General features: G+C 35.0%; 1 protein-coding gene and 1 long non-coding RNA gene across 5 annotated transcripts in view; one reads left to right on the top strand and one right to left on the bottom strand.

Annotated features, from left to right (window-relative positions):
* LOC135847388 (inactive dipeptidyl peptidase 10-like) overlaps positions 1–12745 on the bottom strand; it is a 601135-nt gene that overhangs the window by 167560 nt on the left and 420830 nt on the right. The window lies entirely within an intron of this gene.
* LOC135841983 (uncharacterized) lies at positions 2905–4080 on the top strand. The gene is made up of 3 exons (XR_010558041.1): positions 2905–3004; positions 3136–3352; positions 3484–4080. It is a non-coding gene; the product is annotated as an uncharacterized LOC135841983 (long non-coding RNA).

Below are 12745 nucleotides of genomic sequence, written 5' to 3'. Positions count from 1 at the left end.
CAAAGTAATGAAATTCAAGATTACTGGGCGAAAATTTATTCTAAAAATCAGCAAAACAATTTATCGAAAAGAACTTAACTGAAAGGTACTGACTCCTTCGTCCTCTATAAGTGAAAGAGAACTTGTTAAGTATGTCTGGAACTTTTCTGTTTAATTTAATTTTGATATCCTCAATTTTTTCAAAAGCAGCATCTTGAATGGTCGGAATGAAGCGAGGGCAAAAGTTTTGGAAAATTTGTGATTTAAAAAGCAGAACAACATCAATTTTAATGAAAGAATAATTCATTTTTCTCATGCTTTGAGTATTATGAGCATTTCTGGAATTTTTGGAGCAGGAGGAGAATCTACCTGATGAACACTTCACTGCTATAAATTCATAATACGTTCGAAGTGTCAATTCAATTTGTAAAAAAAATCAATAAAATTTCATTTTTTTCATTTTTGTATCCAAACTTTGATGAGTGAAAATTAACCAAAAAAAAAAACTCTCTAACTGAAACCTTCGTATGTGAAAAACTCGATAAGTGAAATAAAAATTTTCTTCCCTTGAATTTTCACTTATCGCGACGCCACTGTATCATAGTTTTGGAGGAATGCGCTCCTGAAGGTGAGTACCTCGAGAAAATGTGAAAATAATGGAAGCCCTCCACCCACCCCTGAGGGGTGTGGGACCAAACTGATTATGGGTTTCTTACTTACTGGGTGGGCAGATAATAAATCGATATTGTGAAAAAAAAATTGAGCGAAATCGAAAGACATGGCATTCAAAATAGTCTTTTTTGGCTTGAGTTGACATGGAATGACCCCTATCTCACCTCTAAATACCGTTTCTACTCCCGAAAAAAAAAAAAATCAGCTCCCCCCACTTAATAGTGAAGTTGGAAACCAACTTTGGCTGATTTGGCCAAATTTTTTCGAGTAAACTGAACCAATGAAGATACTCCTCCTTAAAATAAGGATTGATTTTAGTGAAAAATAGACATGTCCCCCAAATAAATCACCTTTTTTCAAGAAGTGATGCAAAAAAGTTACCATAATAAGGCTATATTGTAAAATTTTAATTTTTCCCGATCATAATAATGTGCCTTAATAGGTGGGTAGCTTGTGATGTTATCAGAATTTTTTTTATAAAATTGCATTTTATCACCTTTGTTTAGCAAACTTGGTCAATATTTGAACTACGAAGTAGGTACATGAGTAACAACAATCACGCGACATGTCAATTACAAATAGGTACCTACTAAAAGCCTATTGTGTTTTGTGTTTTAATTGATTAGAATTTTTTTTTTTTTTTTTTTTTTGAGAAAAATTTACTTCAGCGAGTTTTAAAATTTTTCCAGGCATTTCAAATCGTCCCGGAGCGGCCAAATCCTAATAAAAATCAAACAAGTTACCTATTCCTCCTCAGAATTCGGATTGATTTTGGTGAAAAATATGTACTCGTAGATATGTTAAATACCACCAAAAAACTTACCTTTTTTCTAGAAGAGGTTCTAAAAATTCAGTCCCAGTCTATCATTAACGGTTTAATTTTTCAGAAATACAGGTCGTATTAATGAGACTTAATAAGCAGGTAGCTGGCAGTGTTATTAGAAGGTTTCATAAATACATAATTTTATCTTATATGTATGTATGTACCTATGTTCAGCAAACTGGGTCAATATTTAAACTTCATCGAATATCTGCATTTTTCCGCATGGGTAATTAACACGATTTCATCACGCAACTTGCCAATAGTTAAAAATAGGCACCTACCTACCAAAAATAAGTTATGCTTATTTCTTGAGAAAATTATTTCTCTGGACAGTGTTGGTGAATACTTGCTCCAGTCAAGTATGATTTTCTTTCGCGAAGTGAAAAAACTTATTAAACAAGCATGTGGCCTGGAGAATATGTTCGGATACAAGACCACCCTGGCCAACCAACTCTACCTAATGCACCTCATGTCAGGCAGAATATATTCCACCGATAAAGTCCACTGGCAGATCAAGTTAGCCTATTTTGTAACCAATTTTACTATGTTTTGCCAAGTGATCATTAGTTTTGGTCTTTATTGCATTTATGGCTTCGAAGGTGATCTTATTTTGATGACTCAGCTCGCATTTCTCGATATTTTGTTTCTTTATTCGCTTTTGATCGTTCCTTTGGCGAGCTGTAGGTTTGGTGATCGTATTGATATAATGATAGATCTCGTTGATCGTTTGCTGGCAGAGAGAAGATCATCAGGAGGTGATTGCGATGCACATAAAGAAGGCATCATAAACATAAGAACTTCGATGATGGTTAATTTTTCTGTATTTTTTGCACTTGCTTACATATATGCGGAGGCTGGAACTTGTGACGTTATCATGTTTTATGAGGAGGAAAAAGTCAAGAATTATATTTATTACTTGTTTCCCTTTCCCTATATCCAAGAATATGGTTCGATGACATTTCTGCTGCTTGTCAATCTGGGAATACCTCTTTTAATAGGTTCCATAAATTTTATGACAAAGTTGGCGGCACTTGCGTTGTCTATAACGTGGGCTGCCGTTTGTCACAACGAAGTGATTCATATTTGTCACGACTTGCGAGTAAGTTGTACCCCCAGGAATGTCCAACGCATGACTAAGTCATATCAGAGAGTCGCTAGGTAGGTAATTGAATCAAAAAGTGGAGAACCAGTAGTAAGAGTTTTCTGGCACTTGAAAATTGAAAATGAATAATTGGATTTGATTTCAGGATTATCAAGAATTTCAGAGAGTATTACAATATCCTGGGTACGGTGAATCTGGTTCAAGCTCTGACTTCGGCTATTGCCAATTCTTATATAGTGCTTTTGGTGGGTATACTTTTGATTTAATGAAACGCGTCTAGTATATTTTTATAATGACGAAAAATGTTGAAATTATTGTTCCAGGGGGATACTCCAAATTTGATCAAAATTAAAGCGATATTTGCTGTTCTAGTTCCGTTCTTCTTCGTTTTTCGGTTGTGCGCTGCGGGAGAAACTATTGATAACTTGGTATGTGATATGAGGGTTGTTACATGGTAGGTACCTATAGTAATTTATGATTTTTCATTTTATTTTTTACATTACCCAATTACTGAGGGGTGAATAATTTTTGTAAAAGGAATTTTTCGTCATGTTTACAGACCTATTTAACTTCGCAAGAAATTTACTCAACTCGTTGGTACGATCTGTCAACACAGCATCGAAAAGATATGCTGATATTTTTATGCCAAGCCCAGGCAACTTTTGATTTGTCTGCCTATAGAGCGTACCCATTCAGATTAAACACAGTTCTCCGGTTTGCCAGTACGGTCTACTCTGCGGCAAATTTTCTGCGCACCATAACTCAAAAATGATCATGTAATGTACTTGTGCAAGACAGTAATGTAGAGAATGTTTGTCCAGTATTAATGTACTTAGTTACATATGTAGTTAATTAATGCATTTAAACACCTGCCAAACTTGTTTATCTATGTAATGTACAATTTCAGTTCACGTTTAACAGTCGACGAGGTAACGCACCACTATTAATAATAATGTGCCTAGCGAAATCACAACGATGGTTCCTCAAGGTCCATTTTGCTAATCCCGAGAGAAATGTCTACAATGCAAATCCGTTCACAGTCCACCGAGCCTTCACTGGTAAAAATCCTCAAACCATCATCCAAAAGAACAAAAATGGAGGACTTGGAAACACCAGATGCCTGTGAAAAAGATGCTCTCTTGAAACTGAAGAAGTTCAATGGTGACGATAATGTTGTTTCTGCACACCCCAGATTGTACCGAATTGAAAACTCTCTCAAAAGAAACTATCTTAGACGAACTCCAAGATGAAGGTGTCATTGAGGTTTCAATCATGAAATCCAAAAGAAATGATGAACTTATTCGTAACAATTTGTACATTCTAACCTTCAACTCTAGTACCACCCCAGAAAAGGTTAAAATTGGATTGTACCAACTTCGACAGTGAAAGTAGGAAATATAAAACAAATCTTCTTTCTCTGAAAAATCTTTTAAATCTGGCACATTATTCTTTTAGACACAAAATCGTATAAAATATTTATAATGTAAATTATTATGTATTTATGAACTCACGAAATAACCTAAAAAGGTTGAAGTGAGGATAATTTCAAATAAACAAACAAACAAATGTACATTTTCTCAAATACTTTTTGGATGAGGATAATTTTGAAACTACTCATGATTGATTTTGAGACGTTGCAAACAGATATTCTGAAAGTGCAACAGTCCGGAGTAATTAAACTTCAAATTTGGGCAAATGCATTACTACGAGAAATTTCTACTGCATAAAAAAACAAATCCTCCATCCACTTCCAGAGTGATGTTGAAAACCAATGAGGGCTAATTTGGCATGGGGCGACCTAATTTCAGTGTAATTTTACCTCTTCTATGTATTTTGATTGCTGAGAATAAGAAATTACCTATTCAGATTTATTGACAGGTGTATCTGAAATGCAACGAACATTGGTGTGTGGGTCATTACATGTCAAAATTGGGTTCAATCAAAAATCTGACGTCATATTTGTGTTCAGCGTCACCAAAAACATACAATTCGGTATATCACATGTCTCAGATTTCTTTTTGAAAGTTTCACCCAAATTGGGGGGAGAGGGTGCTCCTCCACCATTAAGAGATCCCATCTCAAAAATTAGATGTTTCGAAAAAGCATAAAAAGTTACATCAATGGGAATTTTTTCAGAATTTTAAATGGTAGCACCCACTTATAGCGCTGTTTTAAAATTTGAACTTTCATCTTTTGAGAATTTCAGAATGCTAAAAAAGTTCAAAATGCAATGCCCTTTCGAACAATGAAATCAGTTTTTATCAAAGTATCATAGCTGTGGAGCAATGCGTTGCTGAAGTTCAGTACCTCGAGACAATGTGAAAATAATGGAAGCCCCCCCCCCTGACAGAGATTTTGAGTTTTCACATCGGAAAGGGTATTTTTTGGGTCCAAAATGTTCAAAGTTTACTAAAAATTGTTGAAAAATATGATTGAGCTGCTACCTACAACTTTTGGGATCCCCTGAAACTCGATTTTGGACCGAAATAGACGATTCCACAAATTGTAACTGGCTAATAAGATTATTTTTAAACTATTTTTGAATAATTTTTCTTTATTGTGATGCCCAAAAAATACCCTTTTGGATGCGCAGACTTGAAATCGCGTACAAAACCTCAGATAACTTGACTTTAGTGACTATGAAAATATGATTCTCAAAGTTTTAGCAGCCTAATCATAATTTTTTCAAACATTTTGGGAAGATTTTGTAATAGTGAGAGTGAGAAAGACTGCTAGATGGAAAAAGTATGATATTGACTGTGTATGAGAGAAATTCCTATAATTTTGTGTTAGACGAATTCTAAGAAATATTCGTTAAGAGGGAAATATTTCTTAGATGCCTGCTTAGCTCAAGATGGAGAGACTTAGTCAATCAGACTACACTATTCACTTAGAACAATCCTTGGTTACCTTTTAATTAAACGAAATGATAACACAAGGAGCAATTATGTACAATCATTTTAATCAAGAATATATACATAGTTGAGCAAAGTGTACCAAATAATTTACAAGTGTCTAAATGTAAATTATTCTGTATTGCCATGAGATTCGATGGTGACAGCATAACCGGCCAAGATTATGCGGCAAGTGTACAACGCACGCGAGCTAGGCTCGGAAGATTGGTTTAGAGGTGAATTAAAACAATATTTAAGCAAGATAATACATACAGCTTCTTAAATAAAATAGATCAATCGATAGATGATTAACACATCGTCATCTACCAATTGATACAATTACGCAAGATATATTATTAACGTACTTAGATAAATTAAGGGCACATGTAACCCTGAATAAAAGGATTCACTATTACCTGAGGTGATCTGAGTACATTTCTGTTTTTACCTGTTCACATTGCCTACCTCTCCCTGGTGACCCCAATAATAGTCGCTTCGGCAGGTCTGGGTCGGAGTTCCATTTTTGTAGAGACAATGGCTCAGATTTCCGGATAAATCTGGCCAGTGACTAAAAAAGTACCACGATCTTACGCAGGAAATTAATGAAGATTGCGTTATTTAAAATAGTACCATGTCCGTACGAGGAAATTAACGACGCGACACGTTATAAGTACAAAATTACCATCTACGGATGGGTACAACGAATGTGTGGTTTCCAGAGAGCCGAGGCAGGGCTCCCAGGTCACCTATTTAGCTGGTTAGAGCTTAAGAGAAACTACCGCGGACTAAGTACTCGAAAGACTGATTTTTTAAGGAATATGAAGCTGGAGCTGAACCTCAGCTTCTACAGAATTGTCGCACAATAGCCTTGAGCGCGCCCCTACAGTAAGATTCGCGTAATCTTGCCTAAGGTTGGCAAGATCATAAAACTACGTTGAGGAGAAATTACGTTAAGACCACGTATAGGCGGTTAGGGCAGTCCTGCTCATCACAATTTTCGTACCTATATTTTGAGGTCTGAAAAATACGTCTCGAGTTTTATGAATCTTTGACCCCCTGATATATCCTGGGAATTACTATTTTACTGTTTTAGGCACATTTATTCGTAATTGAGAAAATTGATCAAAATGGAATTGTGGCCAAAAAAACGAATACCTAATAAAATTGCCTGCAAGGTACGTGTTCAATTTTTCAAAGAAACAAATTTATGCGTGACTTTTTCCAGTTTTTAAAACTAGACCAAAGATTATGAATAAATAAATGATTGTCGCATAATTCTATACAAGAAACTGACTTACTACTCGATGTTAGCTCATTCTGATGACAAAAATTGGTACTAACCTGAAACAGAAAAAAAAGTAAACAATCGATTAGAAAATTAATACTAAGCTCAAATTGGACAAACGATTTGAAAAGAGAATCTAAGAAGTTATCAAACATGAATGTAAAAAGAAGGTCATCATCTTGACCGATAAGTCTGTACTGAGGTTGGATGCATTCTAAAACAAGTTGGGTAAAAGCAGGAGCGAAAAACCCACGATTTTTTCGAAAATTCATCCTATTTGACGCGAGTCATATTATTCTCTCCTTGTACGTATATAGAGGCAACTGAGGAGCTGAAATTTTTCCTGAGTACCCAATTCTCAATTCAAAATCAAGGTTTACACTACATTTTATCGAAACCTTCTAACATTTTTTTCGTGATCTACCCTAACAGGTGAGCATTTTTTATTTACAAAATGTTTATGTCTTATCACAGCTTAAATGTGCCATAATATGCTGATATATTATAATGTTGTACAAACTGATGAAAATTATCTGAAAGTCGTTAACATAAAATTTTACTCCATTTACAGTCACGTCAAATGAGCATTTTAGCTCGCATATTAATCGAGAAATCACCAACCTACAGCATTTAACTTTACCATTGCCTATAGATTTACCTCACGAACATTCGCAGACATCTATCGAAAAACAATTTTTCATACTGAAAAAAAATGTTTCCACGTGAAAAAAAGTATCTACTCGATGGAATAATTACCGAGAGGCGACGACAATACCTGGAAACATTGGTATTCGACGAGATTGCATTATTCAATAGTCACGCAGGAGCCAATTGCGAATGATTTTTTAAAAATAAATTCGCGCCGGATTAATATGCGATACGAAATGCTTTCAACGGTAAATGTATTAAAAGCTCTGCTGCGGTAATTCTGTTTTATAAATTACGTGCTCCGGATGAAAAATTACGTCGTGTGATTCGGAGTGAGAAAAATTGATTTTTATAAATTTCCAAATTACCAGGTCTTAAATCATCCTTTATCATCGCAATCGTAATATCGAATTAATCGAGTCTTATAAATTGAGAGAAAAATAAAATATTACATAAATTTAGCCAATACGAGGAAAAATACCTGAAAAACAATTCCAAAAGACGAGAAGAAATTCCCTGTCGTCACTTGAAAATAGGCTTGTGGAAAATTCGAACGAATATTTTTCCTGTTCGATAAATTTAAAGCGATTGGTAATATCGTGCTTATTTTTAAGCCGATTATTGTAGAATTCTACTTCTTTCTTTTTTAAAGATCCGTTTTACAAAAGGAAACGTTTCTCGAAGATTTTTTTTTACCCTTATGTTAAGAAGTGTTTCGCGCGAATCGTTCGTGAATCTTAGAGGAAGTTTGAATCATTTCGAACGACATATTTAGCGAAATTCGTGAATGATTTAAAACATGATTGATTCCTTGCTCTTGTACACAAAAGTTATGTAATATTTACGCGATCAAATATTCGATTTTAGACGTTTTAGTTTAATATTTGATTAGCTCGGAGCTATACGTTTAAACTTCGAATTGGTCTGGATTAAAAATTTAAAAAGTCGTCTTATCAAACGAGGACGAGCTCGTAAGTGAATGTGGGAATGCTAACCAACGATTCTATTTATCTAAGTATTCGACAGCTTATATTAATACATTAGAAAGTACCTAATTTGAAAATCTACGTATGTTATAGATGAAGCTGAGCATATGCATAAAAGTATAGCTATACCTCACTCCTCGAACGTTCCTTCTCTAGAAAACTTTTCTGCAGAAGCATTGCGCTTTTAAGCACGCTACTTTACACCCACAATGAAGGAATATTTAATGCTCCGTGTAAAAATCCACCTACCTGCAAAACTGTGTAAATGCTGTATACCTATCTACGTATACGACTACGACGATGTATAGTTTTAACATGAGAGTTGTTACGTGTACCCAGATATGCATAGTAAGATGCTTGATGAGTGCTTCAGGCCACAGGCAGACGTATGGGAGAGAAGGGGGACGAGGATGGGGGTTCGAGTGCGGAGACGACACGTGAGAATTTGTTTTTGCGAGACGACCTACACGACGACGACGATGAAGAAAGTCTCGCGAAAATGTATTTGGCAGTTTGGTATAAGGTATAGTTAGTAGGTAAGGTACCTAGTTATACTGTGTATGTGTATTTTGCAAAACGACTCGTTTAAATTTTAAAGTAGGCAATCACGCGAGGTCAGAATGTGTGCTGTGCTGTGGGTTGCATACGTAATCGTTCGGCGAGAAGAGTTTGAGGTTATTTTGGTGTAATTGCGACTTCGACCAAGGTTATATTCGACAGAAATTTGTGTCTTGTTCAGATGAGAACGAAGATGAATTATATTTTTTATTTGGATGTTGTAGAAAGTCGAAATTGATCTGTTTACAATCAAATCGAATCATTCACAACCAATTGGAGATTGAACCGAACGAATTGAATAATTTTTGGTGAATTATTCGCGAACGAATTGAATCATATAAGTGACTCGTTCGCGAACGAATCAATTCATTTACTCAATTTTTGATGAATCACTCGCGAACGAATTGATTCATATGAGTGAACTCGCTCGCGAACGAATTGAATGTTTTAGAGAATCATTCGTGAACAAATTGAGTAATTTTAGGTGAATCATTCGCGAACGAATTGATTCGTATGAGTGATTCGTTCGCAAACGAATTGCATTTTTTAAAAAGAATAATTCGCGAACGAATTGAGTAATTTTTGGTAAATAATTCGCGAACAAATTGAGTTATTTTTGATGAATCATTCGCGAACGAATTGATTCGTATAAGTGAATCATTTGCAAACGAATTGAGTAATTTTTGGTGAATCATTCGCGAACGAATTGATTCGATGAAGTGAATCATTCGCGAACGAACTGATTCGTATAAGGGAATCATTCACGAACGAATTGATTCGTATGAGTGAATCATTCGCGAACAAATTGAATTTTTCAAAAGAATCATTTGCGAATGAATTGATTAATTTTGGGTGAATCAAAATCGCGAACAAATTGATTTGTATAAGTGACTCGTTCGCGAACAAATCAATTCATTCACTCAATTTTTGGTGAATCATTCGCAAACTGATTTAACTGATTGATTCGTATGAGTGACTTGTTCGCGAACGAATTGAATTTTTTAGAGAATCAGTCGTGAACGTATTGAGTAATTTTTGGTGAATCATTTGCGAACGAATCAACAAATTTTTGATGGATCATTCGCGAACCAATTGAATTTTTTAAGAGAATCATTTGCGAACGAATTGATTAATTTTTGGTGAATCATTCGCGAACAAATTGATTCGTATAAGTGATTCGTTCGCAAACTAATTGAATTTTTTAAAGGGAATCATTCGCGAATGAATTGAGTAATTTTTTGTGAATCATTCGTGAACGAATTGAGTAAGTTTTGGTGAATCATTCGCGAACGAATTGAATAATTCTTGGTGAATCATTCGCGAACGAATTGAATAATTCTTGGTGAATTATTCGCGAACGAATTGATTTGATTGATTGAATCATTCGCGAACAAACTGATTCGTATAAGTGAATCATTCACAAACGAATTAATTCGTATAAGTGAATCATTCGCAAACAAATTGAATTTTTCAAAATGATCATTTGTGAATGATTTAATTAATTTTTAGTGATTCAAAATCGCGATCAAATTGATTCGTACAAGTGACTCGTTCGCGAACGAAACAATTCATACACTAAATTTTTGGTGAATCATTCGCGAACTAATTGATTCGCATGAGTGACTCGTTCGCGAACGAATTGAATTTTTTAAAGAATCATTCGCGAACGAATTGAATAATTTTTGGTAAATCATTCGCGAACAAATTGATTAATTTTTGGTGAATCGTTCGCGAACGAATTGATTAATTTTCGATGAATCGTTCGCGAACGAATTGATCAATTTTTGATGAATCATTCGCAAACGAATTGATTCGTATAAGTGACTCGTTCACGAACGAATTGAAGTTTTTAGAGAATTATTCGCCAACGAATTGTCATTTTTTTTTTGGTGAATCATTCGCGAACAAATTGAATAATCTTTAGTGAATTATTCGCGAACGAATTTATTCGTACAAGTGACTCGTTCGCGAACGAATTGAATTTTCCTAGTTCACGAATGAATTAAATAATTTTTGGTGAATCATTCGCGAACGAATTGAATTTTTTAGAGAATCATTCGCGAATGAATTGATTCATGTAAGTGACTCATTCGTGAACGAATCTATTCATTTACTTGATTTTTGGTGAATCATTGGCAAACAATTTGATTCGTATAAGTGACTCGTTCGCGAACGAATTGAATTTTTTTAGAGAATCATTCGTAATCAAATTATATAATATTTGGTGAATCATTCGCGTACGAATTGATTCCTATGAATGACTCGTTCGCGAACGAATCGATTCATTTGCTTGATTTTTGGCGAATCATTCGCGAAATAATTGAATATTTCAAGAGAATCATTCGCGAACACATTGATTCGTAATAGTGACTCGTTCGCGAACGAATTGATTAATAGCTGGTGAATTATTCGCAAACGAATTGATTCATGAATTGAAGAATTAATCAATTCGTTTGCGCATGGTTCTTTCAAAAAATTTATCAATTCGTTCATGAATGATTCTCTTAAATGAATTAATTCTCTCATAAACAATTCACTGGGAATGGAATCAATTTACCCTACATATACGTTAGCAATTCGTTTGAAAACAGATCCACTTGTTATATTGTTAATAAACGATTCTCGTCAAGAATGCGTGGAGGCTTTGTGAAATTTCAAGTTTCATCGAAATCGATTGAGCCGTTTTTTTAATGAGTTTAAAAACGAAATTTGTTCGTTCTATAAACTTGGAAGCTCAGAGCTTTTGGAACTTAGAGTCAGAAAACCTGTCGTAAAAATTTCTGGCATAGATACGAATAAAAATTTACATTTGGAGCATTTTAAGTAATTCAACTGATTCTAAATGTATCTGAAAAATATGCAGAAAACTTGACAAACGACAAGTCATAAATAATTTTCTACGTGTATCTTCTTGGCCAGCCAGGGATCTTTGGATTTCAATAACCAGATAAGTCCTAGGCAGGTGAAAATACCAAAAAATAGTAATTGTGAATTTTGCGATAAAGATGGCATTAATCGATCACTCTTGTTTTTGAATTCAGCTCGAGCATGAATCATTCTATCAAACGCGTTTTCATACTACTTATACCCTTATTCAAATGCAAAGGCTGCCCTGAAACAATTCGACCACTCACACATAATGAAAATTTCCAAATTATCAACAATAATTATTATACCCTCGTATTTCATGTGCATTGATCCTAAACCACATTCCGTAGACATATGCCAATCTTTCTCGAACCATCCCAAACAGACCTATACGAATCAGCCTAAAGATCACGTCAAAAAACGTCAACCGCTCAAAACGCTCACTAGCAGGCTTGAAATTATCACGTCATTTGGAGATTCTAAAATAGAACGAGGCAAAAGACACCAATTTCTCTTGGCCATTGTATCGAAACGACATCTCATAATTGAACTCGGCACGTCGACAAAGCAGGTCGCACACCGTCGGAAATCACCGCACCGGACGACATCTGTATCCTTTAACAATCGCGTAAACGTCCCTAAACAGTTGTTAAACTTCGCAGTCGTCGTGGAAATGGTGTCAGGATGGACGCGGCGACGATATGAAATTTATACTTTGACATTTGGTTTGCGGATCTCTCGCAGAATATATGTACGTGAAAAAGCCAACACTACCACATTAATTACCGCATTGACCACATACCAGGCTGGATGAGGTAAAAATATTCGAAATTTTCGCCTAGCTCGTCGAGGCATCGGGTAGAAGAGAGAAATATACTGTCGATATGCTGTACAAATTCGTACCATATTTCGTTCGAAATTTTCTCTGAC

The sequence above is a fragment of the Planococcus citri genome, chromosome 1 (genome assembly GCF_950023065.1).
Source record: "Planococcus citri chromosome 1, ihPlaCitr1.1, whole genome shotgun sequence".
NCBI classification, from domain to species: domain Eukaryota; kingdom Metazoa; phylum Arthropoda; class Insecta; order Hemiptera; family Pseudococcidae; genus Planococcus; species Planococcus citri.
Note: the sequence above shows the minus strand (reverse complement) of the source record. Positions and strands in the feature narration are given on the sequence as shown.